General features: G+C 39.1%; 2 protein-coding genes across 3 annotated transcripts in view; one reads left to right on the forward strand and one right to left on the reverse strand.

Moving 5' to 3' along the window:
• The window catches only part of cv-2 (crosveinless 2-secreting protein), a 141457-nt gene that overhangs the window by 109398 nt on the left and 18780 nt on the right, over positions 1–13279 (forward strand). The window contains exon 1 of one of the 2 annotated variants that reach the window (XM_089262353.1): positions 1200–2561. The exons of the other annotated variant lie outside the window; for it this stretch is intronic. The gene's annotated coding sequence lies outside the window, so the exon portion shown is untranslated. Of the gene's footprint in view, positions 1–1199; positions 2562–13279 lie in introns of those variants that run through there. 2 annotated transcript variants of the gene reach the window in all.
• dom (domino helicase) overlaps positions 1–13279 on the reverse strand; it is a 131514-nt gene that overhangs the window by 60050 nt on the left and 58185 nt on the right. The window lies entirely within an intron of this gene.

A 13279-nucleotide genomic window follows, 5' to 3' on the forward strand; every position in this document is an offset into this window, starting at 1 on the left:
AAATTGAGAATAGAGATAACACTATTAGCCAGCATTGTTTGAGGAGGGCGTGCCGGCGGACGGCGGACAGGCGGGCAGGCGGGCAGGCAGGCATATGCGAGGGCTATCAAATGAGCCATTCACCTGTGTGCCACAGAGCACCTGTTTAACAAGGTGTTCATTTCACAGCGTTGTGCACTTTGTTGGAATGCTGGAAATCATATTCCAATTGCTGATTGCAGCACCAACAGAGTATTACAAGCAAGCAAGCAAGCAATTCGAGCAGCACCAAATAAACGCAGCGGACTTTGAACACTTACCGAAAAAGGAAAACCTTTTTAAGCAACATCGAATGGCTGAAGTAACCAAAAGAACAGAAGTTCCATTGAAGCAAAGATATTATATTATTGAAAGGTATACTAAGTGGAGTTAATATATGGTTGAGCCATGCTAAAAACAAGGCATCGATTTAGCATTTATAACTAACTAGCCAGAGGTAATATTAAACGTTCTTTAAAGTAAATAACAATGTAATAAATATATATTAAGTCACAAAAAAAATACTATAAAAGTAGTTCACGACGGAGTATTTGAGGCCAGTATAGAAAGTCAGTCTTAGGAGCCGAATTCGAGGTTTTATTTAAAAATAATCTACAAAGAAAAGTTAAGTATAAGTGATTCAAGTAATATATTATTAGAGAAGAATTGGATTCTTTTATTATTTATATATATATTTTTTTTTTTTTTTTTTATTTATTTATTTTTTAAAAGTGAGTTGACGATTGCAGATTTTGTTATCATAATTTTAAACAGCATTTAGTATATTTACTATGCCACGTTTTATCTGCATTAAAATATTTATCCATACAAAATTGTTAATTGATCCTAATACATAGCGCTGAATTGGCAACGCATTATGGCTAATACATGCTGTTTCTATGGCATCTATAGTTCAACTTGACCCCAAGCCAATTGCCTGGCGCTAGCTAAAGATTCGAGCCCCCTAAAACCGAAGAAAAACCAATCCGCAGCGACTGTTGCTGTTAACAACAGCAACAACAATAGCAACAACAACAACAACAACAATAGCAATAGCAATAGCAACAATAACAAGAAGAAGGCGCACGACTCGTGCACGACCCGTTTCGTTTTTTTTTTTTTCGGGCTCGTGTCGTTGCTCTGCTCTCGCCGCAGTCGTTAGCCGTTCGTGGTTCGCCTGCGATTCGTGCATTCAGTTCTCGTTTAACAGCGCCGGCGAACGGTCAGAGAATAGCGGAAAGAAAAGCGCCGAAGCCGTCTGCCGCTGAGCTAAGAAAACTGCCTGCGCAGCCAGGAAAAGTTTTTCCCGTGTTGTTGAAAAATTACGCGCGCTCGCTTGCGTCGCACATCGATCATTTGATGAAAGGAAAATTTATATGAAATCCAATTGAGTTATCAGATAAAGAAAGTCGAAAACAAAACAGAATAAATATCATATAAATATTGAGAGAAATAAAGACAGAGAAACAGAGACAGACAGAAAGAGAGAGAGGAGAGAAGTCTACCCCCCGCGCTGCCTTGCAACAGCTTGAGCCAAGCTTTGTTATCGCGTGTTTTCCATGTGTGTATATAATAATATTATTAAATACAATATAAAATCAAACAAAAGTCATACCAAAATAAATGTAATACAAATCTGAAATGTGCAACATTTAGTGAGCGAAATTTGTTGCTTTGAAATACGCTTCCAACAAGCCCCAAAGCTAAACAAAATAAACACAAGAACAAATTGGCGCGCAATTGGCAATTGCAGCCGCTGCGCCCAGCGTTGCGTTTTACATAAATTGCATTCGCATTTGCATTTGAGTTAAGGCAAAAACAATAAACAAACACAATCAAGTAATAGACAATAAATTAACTAGCGCGCGCGCAGCTTAGCTAAGCGCAGCGCAGCTCAGCTCAGCGCAAGTTCAGCTGCGGCACAACGTGGCGTATGCGTAATTTGTCATTTAAACATCCTCCGGAACTGACTTGTGAGCGTGTGCAGGTGTCTCTTGAAGTGTGTGTGTGTGGCGCGTGGCCTCTTGGCTAACAATTATTGGCCGTAAACAGAAAATTTGCGAAAATCTGCTATTTAAAGTGCGACCGAGGCAACAGAAATTGAAATTGAAATTGAAATAGAAGCCAAACAGTCGCTGGTGGACAGACGACGGACAGGCGTGTGGAGCAGTTGAGCCGTTGAGCAGCCGCACAAAGCAATTGAAAAATGCGATTCATATCGACAACAATAACACAAAAAGAGCAACAGCTAGTAGACAACGACGACTCCGCCTCCAGCAGCAGCACCACTATCGCATCCTCCGACACCACCGCCCGCTACTGCTCCGGCTGCTGTTGCTGCTGCTCCTCGGTCCGGCAACATGTCAAGCATAATTAATTTTCGATTCTGCCTGCGCCGCCGCCAATTTCAGCCCGTCTCCATCTCCGTCATCGCCGTCGCCGTCGCCGTCGCCAACGCCGCCGCCACCTCGTCTACGTTCCTGCAATTGTGCTGAAAGTCAAGTCGATTGCCTCCCGCCGCCAGCTGGAAGTCGATTCTACGGGTAAACTTTACCTCTTTACTTTTCTTTTGTAATTAATCTTTTTTTTTTGTTTTTGTATTTGTTTTGTTTTTTGCTGCCCTGCTGTTGTTATTGTTGTTGTTGCGCTGTTGTTGTTATTGCATGACAATAAGTACGTGTAGAGCGCGATTTTGTTTTATTATAATGAGAACATATAAACGTTTTGCTATCTGCCCGCCGCGTGCACCCTGCCCCGCCCAGCTCCCCTGCCCTCTGCCATCGCCTCTTTACTTGTTTTAACATTTTGCGAAAATTGTTTAATTGTTTGAATACTATTATCACATTTTACGAGAGACAGACAGAGCGTAATAGAGAGCGAGAGAGAGAGAGAGAGGGAGACGGAGTCACTGTTTCTCTGAGCACTTGTTCTGGCGTCTCTCACGTACGGCCTATCTCTAAATGTCCCCGTCCCCCGTCCTATCACCATCTGGCCACCACTCTGCACTCAGTTGTAGAATTTTATGAATGTACGTCGTGTAGTCACAATTGTGAAATGAATCGAGCTGGAATCAAGGCAGCAAGCACTCTTATTATTATTCAAACACTCAAACATATGTTTGCCTTTTACCTACTCGAAGCAATTAACAAATCTGCATAGCATTTTGTACACCTAATTTACAAAGCGGAAATTTACAGTTGAGTTCGTATTTGTCTGTCGTTTTGGGTCTGTTGAAATCGTCACATTTGCAGCCAGTTGAGCGTAAAGTTGAAAACGTTTCTAAATGATACTGAAGTGAAGATTTATAGCAGGAAAAAGTTAAGCTGAAAGCTTTAATATAGAAATAAAGTTGCATTTATGAATGAAAATCGTAAATTGTACAAAGTGCGCTTTGATAATACATATAAAGCATAAGCTCTCAATATTCGCCCCTATATGCCGCTCTTATTCATTCATTTAACGGTCATAGATAATGTTTAATAGTTTAGTGTGTCACAGTCAACAATCAAATAAAGGAGAGAAAGAGACTGCAGAGTTAGTTACGGAATTAGTCAAAATAAGCGAGATAGATATACAGACAGATTAGTAGAAATGCATGGCTAAATATGTAAATATGTATTATAAAATATAACAAAAAAAAAAACTGCCATCCCTACATTAAAAACATTTAAATCAGCTAGCTTAAGCTTCTAATCTACTAATGATATTCTAGGGAATTAAATATATATAGTTTTTAATTACAAATTTGCCGGAACTAAATGTTATTTGAAAACTTCAAATCATCTGTGGGAATTTCCCAATTTTCCACGATTATTTAGCAGCGAATCGAGTCTATAAAGACATTGAAATCGGGCCTTAGAGACCTTAGAGAGAGAGAGAGAGAGAGAGAGCGTGTAGCATGAATGGGTAGCATGTGGCTCAGCTTCTTCATTTCATGCTGATTCAGCGTTAATATTAAAATAATTTATGGGCCAACACAGATCTTAGAGCGAATTCCTTTTATCTTCTGCACAGATCTTGGAATTGATTTACTTTCAAATGATTCGAATAATTTGGCCAGTGTGTATCTTAAAAATTCACACAATCCGTTCAATGGTGCAAAGTTCGAACTGTAATCAAATTGATAATTGATGTTTGTAGAGTCACTTTATTACGCATGGAATTTGATAGCAACCGAGTCATAATTCAACACTAGTTCAGCTAGTACTAGCTATTGCGCAAACCGACTAAATACCTCGCTAATAGATGATATCTGTCAGCTGAATTTCACAATTACAAGGTATTCATCGCTACAGCTCAATCGCAGTCGCATTGTATTGTATGAGTGTATGAGCCTATGAATCATATTATTTATCTCATTAGTAACGATGTGTCAAATTTAGCATGCCCCACATATGTGTACACATCCACTATCTACGACTATATCTCTCATTAATGAGCAAAGATCACGTTTCAAATGCAATTACAATGGCTTGGCCAACACTACTCAATAATAAATGTTACTTATTTAATAGCAACAATATATGAGAGACAAAACCAAACGATAACAATTTCCTGCTGCTCGCGAGTTTTATTAAAATGTTGCACTAAAACTTGAGGAATTACAATGCATTCATTAAAGACAACAAAGTACCAGAGAATCCCAGAGAGAAGAAAATGACATCAAGACAAACAAATGCAATAAAAAAACTGAAAGAAATGTTGGTAATAACTGCGTACGCAGTTACCAGTAATATCTCAAAACCGGGCAGAGAGTGAGGGATGGGACTTGGTATGTGGATTGGCGACTGGGAACTCAACATCAGGCACTGCGTACTGGGTACTGGGTACTGGTTACTGTGGCCTGCGGGGGCTTAACATGGCTTATGGAGTAAATATGAATGCAGACATTTGCTGGCATATCTGGCCAGAACAGACACTCTTTATAAATATATATAGGTATATATATGGAGGCCACATTGGCTGGCTGGACAGTAGGCAGAGTTGGATGACAGTCAGCCGAGCTTAGACGACAACGACAATTGGACAGGCTCTCTGGGCCTAGGTGTTGCTTTTTATTGTTGCTCATGTTGTTGTTGTAGTTGTAGTTGCTGTTCGCTTTATGGTAAAAATGCAACCATACCTGTTTAGCCAACACACACACGCACACTCACACTCACACACTCACTGCCCAACTCGTTTGCTCAGTTGCAGGCGCAACATTGCAACTGCAACTGCAACTGCATTACAGATCGCAGCACTCTAACAATGAAAGGAGTATTTGCAATTTGTCGAAATATGGCTAATGAGTAATTAAAGCGAGTGAAAATGGAAAATCTATGAATTGAATTGACTGTGTAAATATTGAATATGAATATGAAGATGTAGATCTGAAAGACTAGCCGAGATATATAGAAAAGTTGGTATGTATATATATTCTTTTATAAAATTTCTCAGAGCGTTCCTAAATGCCTTTAAGAATATACAATATAATACGAGATTAATCTATGATTGAGTATTAGCCTAGTGTTTGTTCTATATTAATTCTATTACCTTATACCTGCACAACATTGTAATCCTTAAAACTTCATACTAACTGTACAGACTTGTATTACTGGTATTACTGCAAACGAATCACTTACCCATGAGTTGTTGCTGACTTCCATTCCGTAAGTTCTTCATACAAATTGCAGGGTATTCAACTGCTGAGCAATCCATGCTCTATCATACATTCTTGTTTTTGTTGTTGTTTTGTTGCGGCTTTTTTCGGTGCACGCACCTGTCCCAGCATAGACATGATCAGAGACAGGCGGTCTGCAGGTGTTTTGTTTGCTTTGGTCTAGTTTGCAGTCGCTGCTCAGACGAGTTGGAGCTCGGACTCGGATTCGGAATGGAACTGGCACTGGGACTGGGACTGGGATCGCCTGTCGCTGCATGTGTCGGCCAGGTACACGTCTCGCTGTATCGGCGAGCCGGGTCCTCAGCATAATAATAATCCGGCAATTAAAATATGATCGCATAATAACTCGGCACTCGTGTGTCTTCCTATGATTTATGGCGCTTCTTTTAGCTTTTGGCTTATTTATAGACTCGGCCAGTCGCTCTCTTGGGGTAATTGTGTTGTTGTTGCTGTCGTTGTTGTTGTTGTTGACTACTTTTTTTACGCATACTTTTGCATTCGCTTAAAGGTAAATTGCTGTCGCCAAGCGGCAAGCGCCAGACAACGAAACGCGTTCGCCTGGGCCGGCTTGGCTCGTTTGACTGGCAAAACCCAAAGACAAGAGCCAAAGCCAAAGCCAACAGAGCTCCTCAGCTAAACAGCAGCAGCAGCAACAAGAACAACAAGAACAGCAGTCATACAAATAAAAACAAAAACAGTGCAAAACATTTGATACGCCCCGGCTCAACAAGCTCGCTGCAGCGCATCGGGGTCGGCGGGTGGAGCTGTTGCTTCTAATAAATAATTTTAAATGCTGACTACAAAAATCCCAAATGAATGGCCCAATGAATGGCTGACTGACTGACTGACTGACGGGCAACGGCCAGGCGCAAGCTGAAGTGTGTAACCCAATAGCCAAAGGCGCGCTCTTAATTGACTGCGTGGGATGCGAACGTGAACGTGGCTGCTGTTGTGGATCGCTGCACAGCTGGTGGCTGCTGGCCATTGCCTGATGGCCGTTGGCTGGCAACTCTGCTGACTATTGCCTTCGAGCTGTTTACTGTAATTGCTAGCTTGTAGCTGTTAGTTGTTAGTTTGTAGCCGCCAAGTGTTTGAGGCAACTGGGCCAAGTGGCAGTTGCCACCATTTGGTCGTACCCCACCCCCTCCCAGCAGCAGCAGCAGCAGCACATTTTGGGGGTAGCTCGCAGCCGACAACAGCCTAATGACGTCAGCTTTGTCGCCATATGTCTATATGCCGCAACTAAGCACACATACGCACAGCCGCCATGCGTCATCCACGCAGGTTGTCGACGACGGCGGTGGCAGCGGCAGCGTCTGTGTCTGCACTGCAATTTCACCATGCCCCCACTCAGACGCTGTCTGCGTCATGTATAGCATATATGCTCTTACACGTACAGCTACACTCCCACACACACACACACACACTTAGCACACACGGCATTCTGGTGATAATTTCGCCATGACACGCAAAACTGAACCAATTTGTTTGCATTCCCCCTTTTATTGTATTCTCGTTGTTGTTGTTTTGATTGTTGCAATCCAAAACACAAACTAATTAATATTTACAAAAACAATAGCACAAGCCAATGAAAATTCCGCCGTCGCTTTAGATAAGCCTATAAATAGCCCGAGAGAAATAATTTTGTGGCAGACTGTGCGGCGTGCTGCATTTAACGCAATAGACGCCAAGCTTATGAGTATGTGTGCGTGCGTGTGTGTGTGTGAGTGTAATATACTTGTATGGGTGCACTTTTATCTGAAAAGCTTTGCGACGCTTGGCCATGCCCACGTAATGGAATAGAATGTGCTCAGCCTGAGCTTGATAAAGCCTTTCATGCTTAATTAGCTGTGAGCACTTTTTATGCATAATTAATTACTTATTAATTACTTGATTGTTATTGAAGCTAACCAAGTAATTATAGCATTTAATCAAGTTCGAAGCAGAAGCTAAAAAAAACACTCGTTTTACGTCAACTTCATGCCTTTAAGGATTTCATTTGCTTTGATAGAATAATTCTCTTTGAATACAGAAGATGCTCAGATTAGTGCAACATATGGTTAGATAGGATGCCATTCGAATCCACATTGAATCACTAGACAGCCCTAATTCAAACCCGAATTTTAGTTAATCAATGAGTAACTTAGTTTTGGTCAATTGCCTCAATGGTCAGCCTGTGACAGTTCAATACATTCAGACATATAAAATATACGGCCAAAATATGTATCAAATTTGTCTCCATATATATGCAGATCTGTATATAAATATATATTTTTATAGGGCATACTGATGCGCACATAGATACATAATTTAGTATGTTTATGGCTGGAGACGGCAGTAACATCAGCAGCAGCAGCAACGACAGCATATTTGATATTAACATATGATTATCACAAATTTTACTTCCATTTTGATGTTTTAGTTTTATAAGTTTCATCAATTTTGCATAAGAAATACATAAATGCCCATTAATACATTTACATATAAATAACGCGACAGTTGCCAATGAAACAACTAAAAGCCTCAACAACAACAACAACAATGTCAGCAAACGAGCCTCTTCGAGCCTAAGTCTAAGACATTTTTACAGTCCGTCAGCATCTGATAATCTGATCATTGTCTCATCATTATAATTTGTTAGCCCCACTAATGGCAGCTCCAGCAAGCGAAAGCGAATCGCTTCGAGAGTTTCCCAAGAGGGATTTTTGCTGCATTTCCACTGATTCATATTTGACAGATCTTTGGTAAAGAATATTTGGCTCGTAGATGCCCAGCATATGATTGTTGTCATAGATCTGTGAGAATGACAGTCTTAGCTACCATTTCACTAGTTCCATAAGAATATGCCTGTAAATAACCCTTAAATCTTACTCTGTCGAGAGCCTACTCAATTTGATTCCAGACAGTTATGGAGATATTTATCAGAATAAAGAGAAGAGAGAGAAGCTCATGGATATATATTCATAAATTTATCTATATACAGCTATAAAACAATTGTAAATAAATCTTACGACTATTCAATTGCAAAGATACTCCATATATATATTTATGAAGCTCCTACGTTTTGCGCTCACAATATCAGCCACTCCAAAGAGCTACAAATTCTCGCAAAATAATAATTAAAATTGAAAATTAAAGCGCATATATAATTAAAATTGTTTGCATATTTTGTGTATTATTTAGCTTTCTGTTATTGAATGCCAAATGTGGCTGACATTGTCGGCTCGGGCACTGAGAATGGGTTAGTAAATAAATAATTGAATAAATATTGTAAACAAATGTTCTTGTTTGCAACGCACATGAGTTTGCTCTTCGTTGTTGTTGCTGTTGTTGTCGCTGCAACAAATGAGCTTGTCAAGTTAAATGGCACACACAACATGCAGTCCGTGCTAGTGTGTGTGCGTGTGTGTTTGCGTCAGTTGCCGCCATTTTGTCTGGCGCGCTGCTGCAATGGCAGCCAGTAAATAACAAGACAACATGCGCTGCACACAAGGCACCACGCGGCGTATTAGTAATCTTAATCAAGCTTGACTAACAGCAATTGCTACTACAGTAACGAGCCAAGATAAATGCTTATTTACAAGAAGCACACATACTACATATGTACATACTTACATAAATTCACTCACCATGCCAAGCTAAGCCATGGCTAACTTTTCTTGACATCAAATTAAATTGCTGACCATTTGGCCATTGAGGGTAAACAAACTTTATGGCTGCATAAAGCTGAAGAAAACTGAGAATTTACATTGAAACTGAATGGAAGACATAAAATATCGAAATACTAAATGCTTACCTACAATGAGATATCAATTATTATATTAATTAACTACTTATATAGGCTTGAAGTTTTTATTATTATTAAATTAAATTGAATAATCTATTGAAGTATTAAAAGAAAACTATATTATAAAAGAAAACCCTGAACAACTCTACATCTAAAAGCATTCTTATATAAGGCGAACTAAATTGATAGAAATTTGATTGTTGAGCTAAATTCTAGACCATAATAGGGTTATTTATTCTCGGAAATTTGGAGCGCACACATGATTCAGTTAACAGATTTCAGTTATTGTAATACACACAATTAACACGTCCATGACGATGATGATGTTGACTATTATGATGATGATACTCAAATATACAACAACAACAACAACAGGCAAGAGCAACAGCAAAAAAGAAGAGATAAATAAAAAAGTAGACAAACTCGGTGGCAGGTTCAACGTCACGTTGAGCAAACTGCCCTCGAGCTGCGAACTGAGAGCAGCAGTTGCAGTTGCAGTTGCAGCAAAAACAACTATAACAACAACAACAACAACAATTGCTATAACAACTGCAACACGTTTTCACATGGAGCCTCAAAGTGGTCTCCGGTCGTGTGGTTGTCACAGAGCCAGCCGGTCACTTGTCTGGCTCTCGGTCTGCTATCAGCTACAATACATGACAACCCCCACTGCCTGTTGCTGGCCTGTCGAGGTCCGAACATGAAATCGTAGCACAAAAGATATATGAGCACATCAACGTGAATTAACAGACACATTAAGCGATACGGATCTGTGTGTGGAGTCGTCTACACACGGAGCTAAACACGAGACCACGAGACGAGCCAACTGAGAGAGAGCGAGCCACAAAAACGAACAACGAAACGAAAGACTCTGGCAACGAACTATCGGCGTGCTCTGCATGCCTCTGCGGCTGAGAGGCAGAGGGTGGCGAATCGAAGTTGAGTGCACTTTGAACTCGATGCTATTCAAACGGAAGTGTGCGCTAAGCAACTGAATCATGTCAATGGAATTTCCATGCTCCACGCTTAGCATACTTATGAGAAACATTTTTATGGCATATCCAATTTCAGAGATAATGAGCGAGATGGAGCTAGGCAGAGCGAGATGGATGTATAGAGCAAACAAAACAAAACAAAACCTAACATAGAACACGCCCGTTCCTGAGGCTCCATTCCATCGAGCCATCCGTGTAGCTATGTCTCTCTGTCTATGTATCTGTCGATTTGTATGTGTTGATGTTGTTTGTCTTTTGGAACACAAAACGAAAATATGCAAACAATTCGCATTTGCGTGTTAATCAATAAATTTGACTGTGAAAACCATTTTGATTGTTGAATAATATCTACATACTATAAATGTCGACGTCATATGCCCCAAACACTTACACACACGCGCGCAGAGAGGCCGTTAAAACGAAGACAGCGGATGGACAACAACAACAATTATGAAGCAGGCTTGACCTAGTGGACAGAGCCTAACTGACAGATACCCTGTACTAGTAAACAGCTGTTAGGATGAATTCTAATTTTATGTGTTGTTCGTTGGGTAACTTAAAATTTATCTAATATAAAAATATTATAGAAAGACAAATTGTTATTCTGTTAAAGTTCTATAGCAAAGTCTTTTATATTTTCTTCTTATTCCTTTATTAGCATTTTCCTATTTCTTCTTTTATAATAATTTTCTCAATTATCTCCTACCCTCTCCAGTGATCTTCTCCATTTACAGGGTACAGCAAAAACATGTTTCTTTATATTATATGCGAAATACCATATATACACTTTGCTAGTAAATTGTTTATAGACAATTTTTCTATTCGATCAGTTGGCATTTTTGTGCATAATTTAAAGAGCTGTTGCTTTTGTGCATTGTCATTAAACAAATGTGCCAGAAGCGGCTCGCGAAGTCTATAAAAAATATATAAAACAAGAAAGAACAAGCAGCTTAACACACCGAAGAGGAGATGCTCTCTTGAAGAGAGGGCATATAAATAGATATATACTGTATATCCTATTCGATATATAAACATTATCTGGAAGTATTATTAAAGTTTACTATTCATGCTATTCATACTGATATCAGATGTTCAGTTTACTTGAATATATATATACAAATGCTTACCAGCATTTCACATTTTATAACAGCACGATAATACCATCTCTTGAGAGAGTATCAAATACTTAAAAAATCACAGTAACAAATACAACAACAGCGAAATTTCGGGTTTATCGCGTCACACGCTGGAATTCCCGTATATCGTCTAATTTGTTGTTGTTTTTTGGTTTGTTTTCTTCTTCTTCTTCTCTTTCTCTCCTTCTCCCTCTCGCCCACTCTATCCCTCTCTGTCTTTCTAAAATTGTTTACAGCCTGTGGACGGGGCTCATCTTCCAATCAATAAATCCGGTTTCGAAAATAACAATTTTATATTTATATGTTATTTTGATTAACTTTCGCTCAAAAATAATTGCACAATACATACAAAAAATTGTTTGAAAACTAATTTTTTTCCACAAGCAATATATATATTTATTTATTTTGTTGTTATCTTTGTTCGTTTTTCATGATATTTTCGTCAACTGTTGTGCGTGTGTGTGTGTGTGTGTGTGGAATGTTGTGCCAGCTGTGGCACCCCTCTTCGAAACAAAACAAAAATAAATAACTCTATAACTTTGACTTTGGCGAAGCATTTGCCGGGCTTCCGCATAAATGAATATTGTCAGCTGGCTGATCCGCCCCGAACCGGGCCGCTCTATAAATATGAAAAACTATAGACGACTTCATACACTCGCTCTGTCTGTGTATCAATTAATTGTTCTGTTCTATTTATAGAATTTGCGGTAAATTTGCTAATAATACTCAAATTTCAACAATGCCTCCTCAAATGCTCAGCATTTCGAATTAACCACATGAGTTGCTTAAATATGCATACACATGGATACAAATGCTCTCCCTCATTGCAAGTGTGTGTGTGTGTGAGAGAGTGTGTGTGGCTGTTGCTGTTGCTGTGTGTGGGCTTTTTGCAATATTCAAATTTGGCATACAAATATGGCAAAGCTGGACCAGATTGCGACAATTGTGCAGCTCGCATAGCCATGACTAAGTAAAAGTTCATGTATTGCCAATTGCCGATTGCCAGTTGCCAATTGCCAGTCTGCCCAAAACAGGAAACGGCAATGGAAACTCTCTTTAGATTATTCTGTGATCAATCAGTTAAGCTTCAGATAACTGCATGTATCTGTCTGTGTGCATGTAAATAAATCTTCACATGGGTGTTAGCCAACTGAAACTCAGACTTGGCTTGGCAGACCTCAAATATGACACATTTCTATAAATACATCTATATCTATTTCCGGCTAACATTTCTCCAATTAATTAATCACTTTTTAACAAATTTACTGGAGTAAAAAATCTGTTTGAAATTGTGTATGTAATTGTTTTACACGGAACTTAATTTATAAATAAATTGTTCCTTTTTTTTCAAATAAATATATATTTTTATATTTTCTGCAAAATGCCAACAATTATTTTTATATCTTGAGAAAAATGTATATGCCAAAAAAAAAATATTTATTGCTTTATTTTTGTCCTCATAATTTGAACCACATTTTTTGCCCAAAATCGTTTGGGAATTAAACAAAAATTTGAATAAACAAAGTTAATCCTAAACTCATTTTCGTTTCGTTTATTTTCAAGCACATTTTTTGCCCAAATTCGCTGGTGCTTGAGCCGTGAGCCGCTCAAATCTCAAGTCTGAAGAAAATGTGGTTTCATTTGCAGTGATTGAGTGCTCGATGATTGCACAAGACGATATCTT

Source organism: Drosophila navojoa, chromosome 5 (genome assembly GCF_054131105.1).
Source record: "Drosophila navojoa isolate 15081-1374.11 chromosome 5, UAZ_NAV_1.0, whole genome shotgun sequence".
In the NCBI taxonomy this organism is placed as follows: Eukaryota; Metazoa; Arthropoda; class Insecta; order Diptera; family Drosophilidae; genus Drosophila; species Drosophila navojoa.